A 15,796-nucleotide genomic window follows, 5' to 3' on the forward strand; every position below is an offset into this window, starting at 1 on the left:
TGTAGCCATCTTGGATTTTGACTACGTTAAAGGGTGAAATGAACCTTTAAATAAATTTGTTCTGTATGCTTAGAAAATGGTTTTCAGATGTTTATTGATTATTTTATTACACTGATTGGTTTTAGTTTTCTATATACGACAGGGAAACACTTGGGGAATACAGCTAACCTCAAAAACTGATAAAAAATAGACCACATTTTTTATATTATTGGTACACATAACAGAAAGCTGAACCGAATAGCACGAGGTTCTTATACATGAACGAAAGCTCGATGACCTATGACAAGGAATATTTGTTTTCCGCTTTTTTCAAGATTATTTTTCATATTTTTCTGACTGGTTGCCGAGTGTGGATACGTTTTATGCACTTATTTGTTATAAAAAAATTTTGTAATTATCGTATGAATGATAAGTCAAAAGTCAAACGAGACTGGGAGGTTCCTGACTTATTGCACATATGTACACCACGCAAGTATAAAGTGTGGGGAGTTGCTCCGTCTCTTGCATTTTCAGTGATCCATTTAAGCAATAAACAGTTACCAAATTGTTGTATATAGTCAATATGAATACAATTTGGGTGACAGATAAATTGAATGTCGCCCGTTAGGGCGACATGATTATTTATCTGTCACCCAAATTGTATTCATATTGACTATATACTACAATTTGGTAACTGTTTATTGCTTATATTTACATTCAACTATTTTTTTGAAGAAACGTCGTTAATAATGCATTTAAATTTGCCGCTCGTCACATCGCTGAAGTCAGCAGGTACAAATACCGGAACAGCGGATATTTTCCATAAGATAGTTATAGTTCCCCATGGTATCATTAAATAAAGTAATCAAAAATGCATTTTATACCACATCAAAACTTTATTTTTGCAATAATACTAAAAAATCTACAAAATAAAATACACTTTTATAATATTCAAACATTTTAACTACTTGATGTGACAGTTAATATCGCGCAATGTAGATACCCTTCTCTAGTAGTGATGTGGTTCCGAATCAGCGCTTGGAGAAGGACGCTGCTGAGGTGATTTTTATACTGATGATGGAATTCTATTTCCAGCGAGAGACAAAGTGATTGATTTAAACACACCATATTTTGACGTAGGATAATGGGTTTTGAGCCACTAGAAACGGTAAGATGCCAATCTTATTTAAATCTGACTTTTCTATGATAGTTTTGTAGGATATTGAGTGTGCACTGGTTTCGCTTATATGAATCTTTATGTTTCTATCAGTACTGTCAAGTTATATGTCGATATTAATCAATGAGTTATTTGGATAAAGTTGTTACTTCTTTAGTAATGTCCGTACGTTTTTCTTAGTAACTAGCCTAGATATCAGGCACCTTCTACCATTCCACGAGCGCAATCCCAAATAGGGAAGTTAGAAGATGCATGTAGTGTCTAGTGTAGATCAGTTAGGGTTATAAACACTTCTAATAATACATAAAATTCACTCAAACTACTACCAATTTAATTTATGTTTTCAGGAAGGCTCGTCTATATTGATGAGTAAATTTTTATGCTGTGTTATGGCTAAAAACGATGTGATTGTATTAAATACAAGTTGAACATTCCATCAGTTTATGCTGAGTCTATCTCGAAAGTAAACGGTGTATTTATTCTTCAAACAGTCATATATAGCTTAACCATGCACAGGTACATTGTACCTTGAAAATACTCTCTAACTCAAGCCCCAATGCTGTATTTATACCTTGTGTTTTCCCAATCAAGTTAGACTTAGTTTTTAATTTACTCCAGTTTGGTGGAGTTGTGGTGTGATCACGGACACAGTTAGCCTGGACGGACGCTTCTAAGACGCTGGACGTATGTTTTTATGTACGTTTTAATCTAATTTGGTATTTGGGGGAAAAGCGTACCAAATAGTTATTACTGCAATTTTTAAATTTGTTTTCAGTATTGATTTCCATTTTTAATTTCATTATTAAATGCTAACATTTTTACATTTAATTGGTATTAATTATTTCAGAATACAAATCCTAGGTGATGAATAGGCTACTAGCTTTGTTTCTTTGTTTACTGGCGGCTCATGTTTGTTTACATTGTTTGTATTCCTACACAGAGATCCTCATCACTGTAAATTGCAGACATACTCGCATATACAATTTGGTTTACTAGTGTTATATAGGCGAATGCCATTTACCTACTTTCGCGCACGTTACTGACTCTTGACGAGTTGACATACACTGTTTTCTATCGGAATTCGTTTGTGTTCGCTTCACCCACGTTTTTGACCCACCATTTTGTTTACATATGCAGTGCATTGCGGCATGGGAGGTCACTAAAGTTCAACACTACTATACTATCGTTACAAAATTCGACCGGGCCGGTTCAAAATACAGAAAGATGGAATTTCCATTATAATTATTTTATTTGACACATATGCACAATAACTAATATATATTACTTAGTAAGGTATCTGACACGTATTAAATATGTATTTTACTCAATATTTACATGGTTTATCTTATGGTTCATGTCCAATTTATAGTTTGTTACCACTATTTCTCAGAAGTACTAAAAGGGATCTTTCTCAAACTTTCATATGTAGGTTTCTAGTGACCACTAGTCTGTGGATGTTGCTCATTTTTGGACCGATTGGTCAACAATTATCGGCGATTATAGGCGGGCCATCATTGGATTTTGATAGTTATAAGTTTGTGTTCCGCTTTTTCTAATGCAAAGCAATGAAGGGATATGTTTTAAATTTCATGTACAGGTTCCACCTAGGACCTTTGTTGTGCTTATTGCATTTTGGTTACGAATCGATATGAACATGATGGACCGACAGGACGCCATCTTCGATTTTTGGACTATTGAAATATTGTAAACGGTATTTCTCACCAAAGTGTATTAGAGATCTGTATCATGTGAGGGGTTCCCTAGGTACCTAGTGATGTAAATGGTATATTGCATTTTGGGACACGATCGGCACTAAACAATATGCAACGACACGCACGACATCTTGGATTTCGACATTGTTAATGTTTGTTACCGCTATTTTCTCAGGAAAGTAATGAAAGGGATCACCATTCTCAAATTTCACTTGTAGGTTCCACCTAGGTACCCTTGTTATTGCATATTGTATTTTGGTACCGATCGGTAAACAAGATGGCTGACAGGCCACCATTTTGGATTTTGATAATTGAAGTGCGTTACTTATCTCAGAAAGTACTGAAAGGATCTTTCTCAAATTTCATATATAGTGATATGTTGTAAAAGTTTGAAAAGCAGAGAAAAAATCTCTCTTTCCATTTTCATATGTAGATCATTCTTTGTTGGGTGCCAAGATATTTCTGGGATCTCTTGTACTGCTTAATAGGTCCTATATTCATAATGTACGTATTTGTTAAGGCTAGTGTGTCTAGAAAAAATTGCTTACTAGGCAGCGTACACTGCATTATCTGATATGCATTTCCACAACGACCCGATTGCAAACTGACACCTTATGTACTTACATTTGAGTGTCTGAAAAAGTTTATTTGTACAAAGTGTCATTGAATTCGCTTCAGTAAATTTTTAGAATAAGTCAAACATATGAATTGGCCATGGACACATGACGGACGAAAGGTGATTAGAATAGGTGATCCCAACCTCCCATAGATACGCCTAAATTTCTATTTAACCACACGCATTTGGCTCGATAGACATTTTTCTCTCTCTCTATATATAGTTATTTAATACTGAGTATTATATATAGAGAGAAAAATGTATATAGAGCCAAACCCCTGTGATTTAACTGCTTCATTTCCTACGTGTATAATGTACGTGTTAATTGAATGCCAGGGAAAGTTAATTAGATTTTGCTTAAACTAATATATGCAGCGTGCATTGTATTATACGACGTGCATTTCTACAACGTCCCGATTACAACATTTAGTCGACTTTGTAACACTGTCTTCGCTGCTTATCCGTTTTCCGGCCTGGTACAAACAACCCCCTGACACCAAAATCTGAAAATAAGAGAAAACTTCTACAATGAATAAATGGGGATGAAGAAGTGATAACTACAAGCTGGCTAATTTTTGTTGAAATGAATAAGAAATCACAACATTACCTTGCTCGGCTAGAACTTAAATTATTATCGTTCTGTTTCAACTAAATTTTATAAATTATTGTATATCAATGAGATCTCGGATGAGTTCAATAATGGTCAAAAGTCGTCAATATTTGCAAGATTTACGGGACTTCAAAATCGTCAAAACAGATAAATCCGTGGTTTCCGCTCGATAACTTTAATATTTATTGTCTGATTTCAACCAAATTTGGTATGTTGCTTTATACGAATGAGATCGTAGATGGGTTAAATACTGGTCAAAAGCCGTCAATATTTGCAAGAGTTACAGGACTTTAAATTAGTCGAAACAAGGTTTCCGCTTGACAACTTTAGTATCAACCAAACAAGCTGGTTATTAACAATGTTTTCAACTGTAAATAACTATTTTTTTTTGTGATGCTGTGCAGGCGACACATTCACTTCCGTGGAACTCTTGTTGGTGTAAGAATCAGGTTGTTGGCTGATTTAACTCGTTAGTGGCTGGGTTGATTATGCCAGACTACGAAACGCCCCATGAGCAGCTAAGATGATTTAAGGATGACCTCCCATTTATTCAATGTTTGTGTCTGGTGTGTTCGGGAGGCTGTGTTATTTATATTCGTGTAGTTTCTCCTACACTTGCATTTTATAGTGCTGTCTCGCGGAAGATGCCTCCAAATATACCACACCGCATACCCCGCCTGGTCACAGTATACTGACAAAGTGCGAACCAGTCGTCCCACTCCCTGTATGCTGAGCTCTAAACAGTAGTAGAGACTACTACTTTAATAAGAGCGAACGTTCTTTGATTTGGTTTGGGTTATTAGATTTTTAAGGACCGCCTCCCACAGATGCGGTGTGTTGCGTGTGTGGTTTGGCTGTAGAATATCCGTGTTGTGTCTCGTGTGGAAGTGTTGGCCTTTTTAGTGTTACCTCACTGAAGCATACACCCAAAGAACAAACACACCCCGCCTGGTCACAAATTATACCTAGAACGGGCGAACCAGTGTCCAATCTCTTCGATAGTCGCACCATTTATTGATGATGATGTTCAACTTCATAATCTCAGGCATCATAGGTTCTATAATATTCCTCGTTTTACATCAAATCTTCTCGGTAATAGCTATTTTCCTGACGTCACGCGAATTTGGAACTCACTTGATACTGATATGACTTTAGCGCCATGATTAGGTATATTTGAAAGAAAATTGTATAATGCAAATCCTATTCCTCTTTTTATTACTCCTACATTCTGAAATTGTAACCCTAGAAAATTGAATATCATTCTTTGTCAATTGAGTAATAATGCCAATGATCTTAACTATGATAAATTTACTGATCAGTAAATTCAAGATCCATCATGCTCATGTGGCTATCATATTGAAGACTCCACCCATTTCTTTTTCTTCTGCTCCATTTATATAAACTATTGAAATTTAATCAATGATTGTCACACCAAAGTTGTTTTTATGTACAGATTTACTCACTTCTTGAGATATTGATTTACCAGTAGATATAAATGAATTTATTTGATCCAAAGCCAATCTTTCGTCAAGTAAACGTTTTTGATGATATCTTCAATATCTCTTTGTTACATTTCATGTTATTCAATTTTATCAAAATACTTGTACATTTTATTCAATTTGTTATCTAATGTTATCTACAATAATTTATGTATAGATACATATACATGTATACAAATTACGTCTTCATCACAATTCTAATTATGATCTAATGCTTCACTGGCCTACTGGAATGAAAGTAGAATGAATGAGTGTTTGCGTGTGCAGTTAATAAACTAACAATAGTATTTTGTTTAATTGAATTAAATACACCACTATATATATATGGAGAAGATTTAAATAGGCTTAGCCTGTTATCTCATCCATTTATATGTATATTTATATAATAAAATTTGTTGAAATGAAATGAAGATATAACACAAAAATAGAACGGTGTGATAACCTTTGAGGAGAGACCAAACTTTACAACAGCGTCCTTCCTCTAAACCTATGACATTCCAGTTGTCGAGGGACTATTTTTTGTGAAATCATTACGTCGGTGAATCTTTCTGAGAAGTTACACGATAGGCGATATCATTTTATATTTTGAGATGATTAATATTAAACTTTCAGTCGGTGTTTGTTCTCGTTACATTAGATTAGGATATCTTACCATTACCCCGGTGATGATATGGAGAGGGATTAAAAAACGTACTTCCGGCCATCCAAACCCCATCCCGATCCCACCGAGGACCACCAGAAGTATCCCAAGGGAAGACTGGACTTTAGCCCTGAATAGGAACCTCTGTGATATCTCACCTCGCTTGTGTTTGTAGGACTCTGGCAATAGTGATTACATTCATTATAATATTCTTAAAATTAAATTGTGGATATGTAGAATATGTATATTCATTATAACTTTCTTTAAAATTAAAGAAAAAACATTGCAAGTTAGATATACGGAAATATTCCTTTGGATTTAGAATTGTCGATATATGGAACAGTTTACCAGAAAATATCATAAACTCTACAACAATAAGAGATTTCGAGATAAGTCTAGACAAGCACTGGGCTAATTTGGAACTTAAATACAACCACTTGGGGAGCTATTAAATGGAACACGGACGTGCCAATTAACTAACTTCATTTAATAATTGATATCACTTAATTACTAATTGTATATCATGGATATTATTTCATTGTATTTCATTGTATGAGATATGGACATAGAGGCATGTTACTTGCCTGCGTTCATAAAATATCTTTTTAAATCTTATCAAATCTTATTATTTAAATTGAATTATGGATATGAAGGATAAGTATATTCTATCCGAGAGTCACAAAATGTAGTACATGTAATACCCGAGGATTGCGAGAAGGCAGATCTAGAATATCCCTATCCTTCAGCCGACCAATGATAAAAATATATGTTCGAACAGTAACTATGATGATAGATCTTTTATTCTTTCATACCTACACGTGTAATACTGGCTGGTCTAGGGCAATACACTCATGTCGCCTGAGGCTGTATTGCATGGCTACCCATGCAATAAAGCCTCGTGACGTCATGGCGTCAACAAAATCACTATTTCCTCGGTAAAATTGTAACATTTTTTTCACAAAATTGACTGGTTTTACTATAAAAGATGCAAGCAACGGAATTTGTGTTGAAAATATCACGTAATTTTTCATGTATGGAAATTGACTTCCAGTCGTGGATTTCTTCGAATTTATTTCAAAATGGCGGGATATTATAGTTGTAAAATTGCAGTAAAACGTCGTGGTATGAAAGAAAAATACTCTTTCATAAGTGGATATGAAGGATAGGGATATTCTACCCCCGGGATCACAAAATGTTGCAAAACCCTCGGCAAGCCTCGGGTTTTACTACATTTTGTGACCCTCGGGTAGAATATCCCTATCCTTCATATCCACATATGAAAGAGTCTTATAATATAATATATAGCCTTGTAAATAAGCTAAAATGTCATGAATTTCTGCAATATGTATCACAGTATGATGTTATAAGTATTGGGGAATCTAAAATAGATTCGGCGGACGTGATTTGTATGGAAGGATATTGAAGGATATACAGCATATTCTAACATAGAACTTCATTATCAAATGTACAATCAGGAGGTATAGTTGTATATGTAGAAATGAATATGTTAAATATACCCTTGTTATAAACACAGACAGTAATCACATCTTATGGTTGAAAACAAATGGTAATATTTTTTATATAAATGGCCATATATTATTTGGTATTGTTTATATAACCCCCAGCTAACTAGAGGTATTCTTCACTTGAACTATTTGAAAAGTTAGATCATGAAATATTAATCCATAATAATGAATATAAACACATTTGCTTACTAGGAGATTTCAATACTCGGACTGCGGACTTACCTGATTATGTGGTCCTAGGAGACGATGAAGAATTTATCAATTTCTCACATGCTAATTTATTAAGGGATATAGAAATTCATAAAATAAGAAAATCAGAGGATAAAATAGTAAATTGCTACGGTAAACGATTACTAATGCAATTATTTAGATATATTCATTATGAATGGATGGACCGGTACGGATAGTACCAGAGGTGATTTTACTTGTTATAACATAAGTGTAATTGATTATTGTTTGGAAGCTACGGCTTCCTTAAGTTAGTAAAGTACATTATTACTCTACCATAATGTCAGATGTACATTATCCTATAAATGTAAATACAACTATGAAAAAAATGAAAGTTTTAAATAATGCCCATGTAACACATACTAATAAGCATAACAATACTACAAAAGAGACTAAACAATGGAAAGACGATCGAAAAGAAGCTTTTGTAGAATTTGTACACAACAAAGCAGATCAAATCGATGAATAGATAAATATGTTTGATAGTTCGATCATGCTGTTGATCAAATATGTAAAATATTTATTGACGGCGCTATGCATGCATTCGGAAACGCAAGGTTTAAAACAAATAATGGAAATGATATTTAAATAAAAGTAAAAACAAAACAAAAATAAAAATAAAAAAGCTATGGTTTACACCAGAATGTAAAATAAAAAGGAAAAGCTATAGAAAGGCAAAAGGGTCAAATAAAAAGGATGGTACCGAAATGTCGCAAGCAGATCTTAAAAATAAAGAATGTTTATACAAAAGAACGCTAAAATTTCCTGTCTAATATACGATAACAGTGGAGATTAATTTCGCTGTTTTGCCGTCTGGCACAGTGATATTCAACTACCGCGCGGCATTTAGGACGACGGCGGGAAACATAAAACGACCCGCGTTATGAAAATTAACATTTTATTTATTCTAATTAAACAGTTCTGACGGTGATGATAAGTGTGCTGGTAAACGTATAGTTAATAACTTCTGCGACTCTACAAAATTCTTGATCTCGTTTTACATTCCTATTTTAAAATTAAAAGCCGTTTCGGAAAGGTAGTGGCCCTTTTAAAAAATATAAGTCATGTGGTGACGACTTCGTATGTAATGAGTATATTAAATATATAATTAATATTATGTTAACATTGTATGTGAAGATATTCAATGATATTTTTATTACTGGCAAAGTACCAAACACACGGCTCTTGGGAAATATAATCCCAATTTTAAAAAGCAAAGGTGATATGTATGATGCTAAAAATTATAGACCGATTACTTTTTTTTGTATTTTATTTTTTATTTTTTTCAGAAGTTTTCAAAATGTAAAAGTTACATTAGATATCAGCACACAAATCATTCATAATCTTCATTCCCTCATTCATCATCATCATCATACATATATTCACTCAATATACAGCGTCATTCATTAATAACCATATCCCACAGTAGCAAATTATATTTGATTACCATTATCACACTCAGCAAACAGCATCACTATAGTTACATGTTACAGCTTTGCACACTAACATCATCACTCAATTCGCATCATCATTACCAGGATCATCATCATTGTCAAAATATCCTTTTTACATGTATCATCATGATCAATAAATTTAAATCTTATATTTTGATATCATAATCAAAGTTATCACCTGTCCTCTTATCCTCAAACATAACATTATATATGATATCACCCACAAAGACATCATTAATAGAAAACGATAATTGTATGAGGTAATCACTGTACATTTTACATGTAAGCATCCAAATTGATCTGAATGAGTTTTATTTTTTTAAATATTTTTAATAAATTTGTGTACAAACAAACAGAACAAACATACCAGAGAGAGAGAGAGAGAGAGAGAGAGAGAGAGAGAGAGAGAGAGAGAGAGAGAGAGAAAGAGAGAGAGAGACAGAGAGAGAGACAGAGAGAGAGACAGACAGAGACACACAGACACACAGACTAGACAGACAGAGAAAGAAATGGTGGGGTGTAACTATGAGACATCAAATATTCAACATTGCATGAAAAGCAAAAGCAAAATTTGATTAATTGTGGCAATAGTATTCAAGGTCAGGAAGATAAATAAACAAGAGAAGTAAAAAAAAGTCTGGGCAAATAATGTATACTTTTACAATGCTACCAGTTTTTCCTATTTCTTCCAATTCTTATCAAACCTTTCTTTAGCAGAATCACCTTTACTAGTAGCTATATATTTTTGTACCCTATAGTGTTCCTTGATAGTGTTGATTAAAGCATTTACACTTAAGGAGTTATGCAGACATTTCATCTTGTAAATATAATGTTTGATTATAATGAGAATTTCATTATCTATCCCATTATTCTTCAGATTCTGTGAAAGAAGACCAAATAGATATGATTCTTTATTAAAACTGAAGGGAGTGATGAGTGCATCTAAAAGATTTTCAAAAGTATAAAGAAGGTTCTGAACCTCTTGGCATTCCCACAGCACATGTATAATAGTCTCAGTTTCAGAATTACAGAGAACACATAATGGAGAAATGACAACATGAGATTTAAAAAGTAGAGAGTTTGTAGTAAGAATATGACGATTCACTCTATACTGAAACCATTGAAGCTTTGTGTTTTTAGTGATAGTGAAAGTAGGATTGTCAAAGTCAAAAGTCTTATTCTATTTTTTCTGTCCGGTTGGAATTACATTATTTTTAATAAGTGTTATGTATTGAGTTTGCTATGATCCGGATTTATATAGTTTGGTTCCAGTCATTAGTTACGCCCTGCGTAAGAATACAACCTGTCTGTCTGTTAGTCAATAAAAAGTAGTTCTATAATGGCGAACACGTGTTGTTGATGTTTGTCATATGCCCCAGACGTAACAATAAGAAAGTTGTAAAAGTGTTTAGATCCTTTGGACTTCATTAGAAATAATTCCAGGTTGATTGGAATGTAAGGATATACAAAATTAGCGTATGGGAGAGCTGCATTGGCGCAATATTTCTTGACTGCGGATAACACACTTAGATAATGTAGAAAATTACTGTGAATTTGATATTTTTTAGTAAATTCATCAAAGGTAAAAAAAGTATCAGCAATTTTATCCTTCACTAGATCTTGTATCACTATAACTCCTTTCTGATACCAGTCCTTCATAATTTTTTTTCCTATAGTAATTTCACCATTGTACCAGATAGGGGTTTTCATATAAGATTGATGTTTGGTAACATTCTTCTTGTAACTAGAATGCAGATGCTTATAAGCTTTAAATACATCAAACCAAAAACTATTATTACATTTATTTTGACACATTCTTACATATTCAAGCCCACAGTTAGCTAACAAATCTATGTTTATATATGTTTTAAGAATCACTTGCCATTTAGATGTACTAAGAAGAGCTCTTCTTATCCAACTGACTTTGAGAGAGTCAATGAAGGCCTTAATATTTACCATTTTAAGTCCACCTTCAGTATAATTTTGTATCAAAATATCCCTTTTAACCATATCTAATTTACTATCCCATAGAAATTCATAGAGAACAGAGTTAATTTTGGAAAGAATTTTTTCATCTGGGTTTGGCAGGGATATAAATGTATGTATTTTGCCAATTGGAGTTAAAATTCTCCTTTTCCATGATTTTATGAGAGCTTTAAGTTTTATCAGTTTTTTGTCAAAATTTAACTTGGGTATCATATGCAGATTAACATGGAAGTCTATTCCTAGAAGAGTGAACCTCTCTTGCCCCCACTGAAGATCTAGTTCTGGAAGAAATGAATCTGAGCTATATTTTTTTGCTTCCGATCCATACCACTTGAGTTTTCGAAACATTCATTTTAAGTCCCGATATATTTGCAAAATGTCTTAATTCTTTTATCGATTCCCTAAGTGATTTCTCTGAACCATCTAGTGCCAGTGAGGTATCATCCGCGTATTGAGATAAGAGTATTGGACAGCCGTTAATATCAATTCATTTTATTCCTTCATTATGTCGTAATTTAATTGCCAAAATATCTGCGCATAGAATATAAATATAAGGAGCGATAGAGTCGCCATGACGACAGCCTCTTTTAATTGGAAAAAATGAAGATAAGTTCCCACCTTGATTAAGAGTAACACTAGCATTGTTGTGAAAGCTTTTTACCCAATTTATTATACTGTTTCCAAAACCAAAAATGTAATACTTTTTCTATAAAAACCCAAGAGACTGAATCAAAAGCTTTTTCAAAATCAATCATTAAAAACATACCTGGAATATCATTTTCTTCTGTATATTGCATGACATCATAGACAAGTCTGGTATTTTCGCCAATATAACGCCCCTTTAAAAATCCAGTCTGATCGTTATCAATTATATCATCAAAACTGATTTAAGTCTACGAGCTATGGTACCTGACGCTATTTTATAGATAACATTCAAAAGAGTTATTGGCCTCCAATTTTTTTATGAAATGTCTGGTTTTATCTCCCTTAGGGATACATGAGATGATACCTTGTTGTTGCGAGATAGGTAAAATGCCAGAATGATACCCTAAATTGATCGAGCGCACAACAAAATTACCTAAATATTAAAAAAAAACATTTATAAAACTCTACTGTAAAGCCATCTATACCAGGACTTTTGTTATTTTTCATATCTTGCAAAGTTTTCCCAGCTTCTTCCAGTGTTATTAAACCCTCAATATTTTTTGAATCAATATCACTTATTTTTTTAACATTAAACGGTTCTAAAATGCTATCTAAATTAATATCTTCTAGATTGCTATTAGAATCATACAGCTTTTTATAAAAATTGAAAACTTCGTGCAAAATTTCATCCTGGTTTGTTATTACTTTCCCATCATCTAGTTGATTACGATTAGTTAACTGTCTAAGTAAAGTTTTTACCTCCATCATTAATACTTAAGACTTAATAAGTATTCAGAGCATGTTGAACTGATTCTGGAGAAGCAAGTTAGCTTTCGACGGAATCATCCAACTATTGGCATACATTCTCTTAATGCTCATTAATTGAACTAGCAAAAAAAATATGCTGCGTTCATTGACTTCGAAAAAGCCTTCTATAGTGTTTGGAGGCTTGGTTCATGGAACAAACTTATTACAAATAATATTATGGAAAATGTTTCCGGGTAATAAATACGTATGATGGTATTAAAGCCAAAATAATTAAAGGTGTAGAAGTTTCAAATATCTTCACATGCAATGCTGGTGTAAAACAAGGGGAAAGTTTATCCCCTTTCTTGTTCTCTATATTTTTAAATGACTTGGAAGAATTTTTAATTGAAATCGGATGTCGGGGTTTGTCAAATATATTATGTAACTTAGGAAATGATCTACACATATTTTTAAAATTATATTTGCTATTATATGCACCATACTACTGGTTTATACACCAAATGAACTTCAAAAACAATTGACTAATAGAACATGCCAACAGATGGCGCATTAATGTAAATATCGATAAAACTAAAGTAATGATTTTTGGTAGAGCCATGTAACAATGTACAATGTACAATTAAAATTACATAGCAAAATTGAATTATTTTAAGTAAGTATCTAGGAGTTTATGTTACAAGAAACGGATTTACACAAACAAATATATGCATGGTACCTTAGCAAAATGCAGAGAACATAACCTTTCAATTGATTGTAAACTTGATATTTTGATAAAGTGATAAAACCCGTTATATTGTATGGGTGTGAAGTTTGGGGATATTGTAACATCAAATTATTAGAGAGATTACATCTCAAACTTTGTAAACCTAGTTTAAAAGTTAATACTTCAGCACCAAATGATATGATATATGGTGAGCTTGAGAGATACCCACTGGGTATTAATGTAAAAGTTAGAATGACCAGTTTCTGGGCCAAAGTAGTGGACAGTACACAAAATTAACTTAGAAACAAGTCAAAAAAAGTTTTAACCCATTATGATAAATGATGGACAACCTTTATTAAGGATATATTAAATGAAATTGATTTGGGAACTATTTTTTATTCTCTTGAATTCGAACGTGTGAATTGGTTAAAAACAACAGTCGTCCAAAGACCTAAATTCATACACAATTGGAGACAAGAGGTATTTGATTCACCGGAAGGAACAAATTATAGAATATATAAACAAGATCTTATTCTAGAAAGATATATTTTTGAACTCCCTTCTAAACTGGCTGTAGCTTACTGTAAGTTTAGAACATGTAATGTTAAGCTTACTGTTGAATATGGCAGATGGCAAAACATACCAAGTATGGAAATAGTATGTAATTCATGTACTAAAATGAGGTAGGAGATGAATTCCATTATATATATAAAATCTGTTTCAATTTGAAAATGAAGTCATTCGTACAAATAGAAATAACTACTCTCTAGATATTACTGCGAAATACCAAACACTTTTAAATGTCAAACTCTATTCAATTTTGTAACAGAAAACGAGCTCATATTACTGATTAAGTTTATTATTATTATTACACAGGTTATTGGTAGCAATATTTGATGACCATCCTATCTATTATTTTGTATCTTATCAGTAAACAGACATATATACTGTAAATGTATATAGAGATATTACTACTTATTGACTAAAAGATGCTCCACCGCTGACAAATGGTTTACACCATTACCACCATTGAAAGGTTTGAGCTTCATATTTTACTTTAAGTTAAGAATATAAAAAACAATTAATTGCATTCCGAAAAAAATCCTTGGCACTATATCCTATATGGAATGAAGTACTGATTGGTCATGCACCAGAGGCAAAATAAATATTTTTTTGTGTTAATTAGAAATATATATATACACGATTAAACACATTGTTCAAATGATGAACATCATTTATGCTCTGCCGGCGGTGGAGCACCTTTAATTGTAAAATTGATATGTACAATTCTCTACACTGTAAATTTTAGTTTGTTTCTCTCACGTATCACCGTTTTACAATCATTGTATCCCGCCATTTTGAAACATGTTCTCAAACAAAGCGCGAGTGCATGTCCATTCCTCATACATGAAAGTCATGTGATATTTCAACGTAAGTCAAACCAGTCTAGGTTCTAAAAAAATATCTGACACGTTATTTCAATTTCGAACATTTAAATTCATTGACAAAGACACATTCGTCAAAGGAATCGGACATGGAGTAATGTCTATGTAAGTCTCTGCAGCACAGCACAGTGGTATATGTTAAAAATAGACATTACACAAAACAGTAACACATACAATAAAAATATAGTCATCTAAATAAAAGGTCAGTACGTTTAAATAAAATAACTACAAAAACAGTGATGGATATTGTAAGATTGTTGTCCATGATTTAATTTACGAGTTTTATAACATACCCCTAATTTGTTGCAGCAAGGCATCCTGCGAAACGGAGGTCACTGTGTGGGGATGCATGGGTTGTTCAGATTAATTCATTAAACGGTCACCGCTAATCCCAAAATGATATTCCTTCGTATTGTATACACCTAGACGTCTAAGCCGTTTATAGTTCTGTGATATCCCCAACAAGGAGCTGGATTATAATGCCTAAATCAAATAAAGTGTTGGTAGCAACAAAGCGAAACCCGGAAGTTTAAAGTGTATGGAAAATGTATCGCGGTATCATGTAACCAATCAGAACCGTTAACGTAAAACTAAACCTTCTACGGGGATATCATCAAACAAAAGACTATTTCATAATCAGACAGAAGGAAAGTTTTTTAAAGGTTTGGAAACCATTAATGAGTACGTATTGTGTTGTGGTTTGATTGTCATTCTGCACTGAACTAGAAGTGTCATATGGTATCAAGCTCATCACTGTTTTACTAGGAATATACAATAGTCGTGGTGTATAAACTTCTTATCGCATTAT

General features: G+C 33.0%; 1 long non-coding RNA gene across 1 annotated transcript in view; it reads right to left on the reverse strand.

Annotated features, from left to right (window-relative positions):
- Positions 1 to 15,434, reverse strand: part of LOC138307199 (uncharacterized) — a 37,289-nt gene extending 21,855 nt beyond the window's left edge. The window contains exon 1 of the long non-coding RNA XR_011205945.1: positions 15,282 to 15,434. This is a non-coding gene — a long non-coding RNA (uncharacterized lncRNA). The remainder of the gene's footprint in view (positions 1 to 15,281) is intronic.
- Between the last annotated feature and the right edge of the window lie 362 nt (positions 15,435 to 15,796).

The sequence above is a fragment of the Argopecten irradians genome, chromosome 14, assembly GCF_041381155.1.
Source record: "Argopecten irradians isolate NY chromosome 14, Ai_NY, whole genome shotgun sequence".
Lineage (NCBI taxonomy): Eukaryota > Metazoa > Mollusca > Bivalvia > Pectinida > Pectinidae > Argopecten > Argopecten irradians.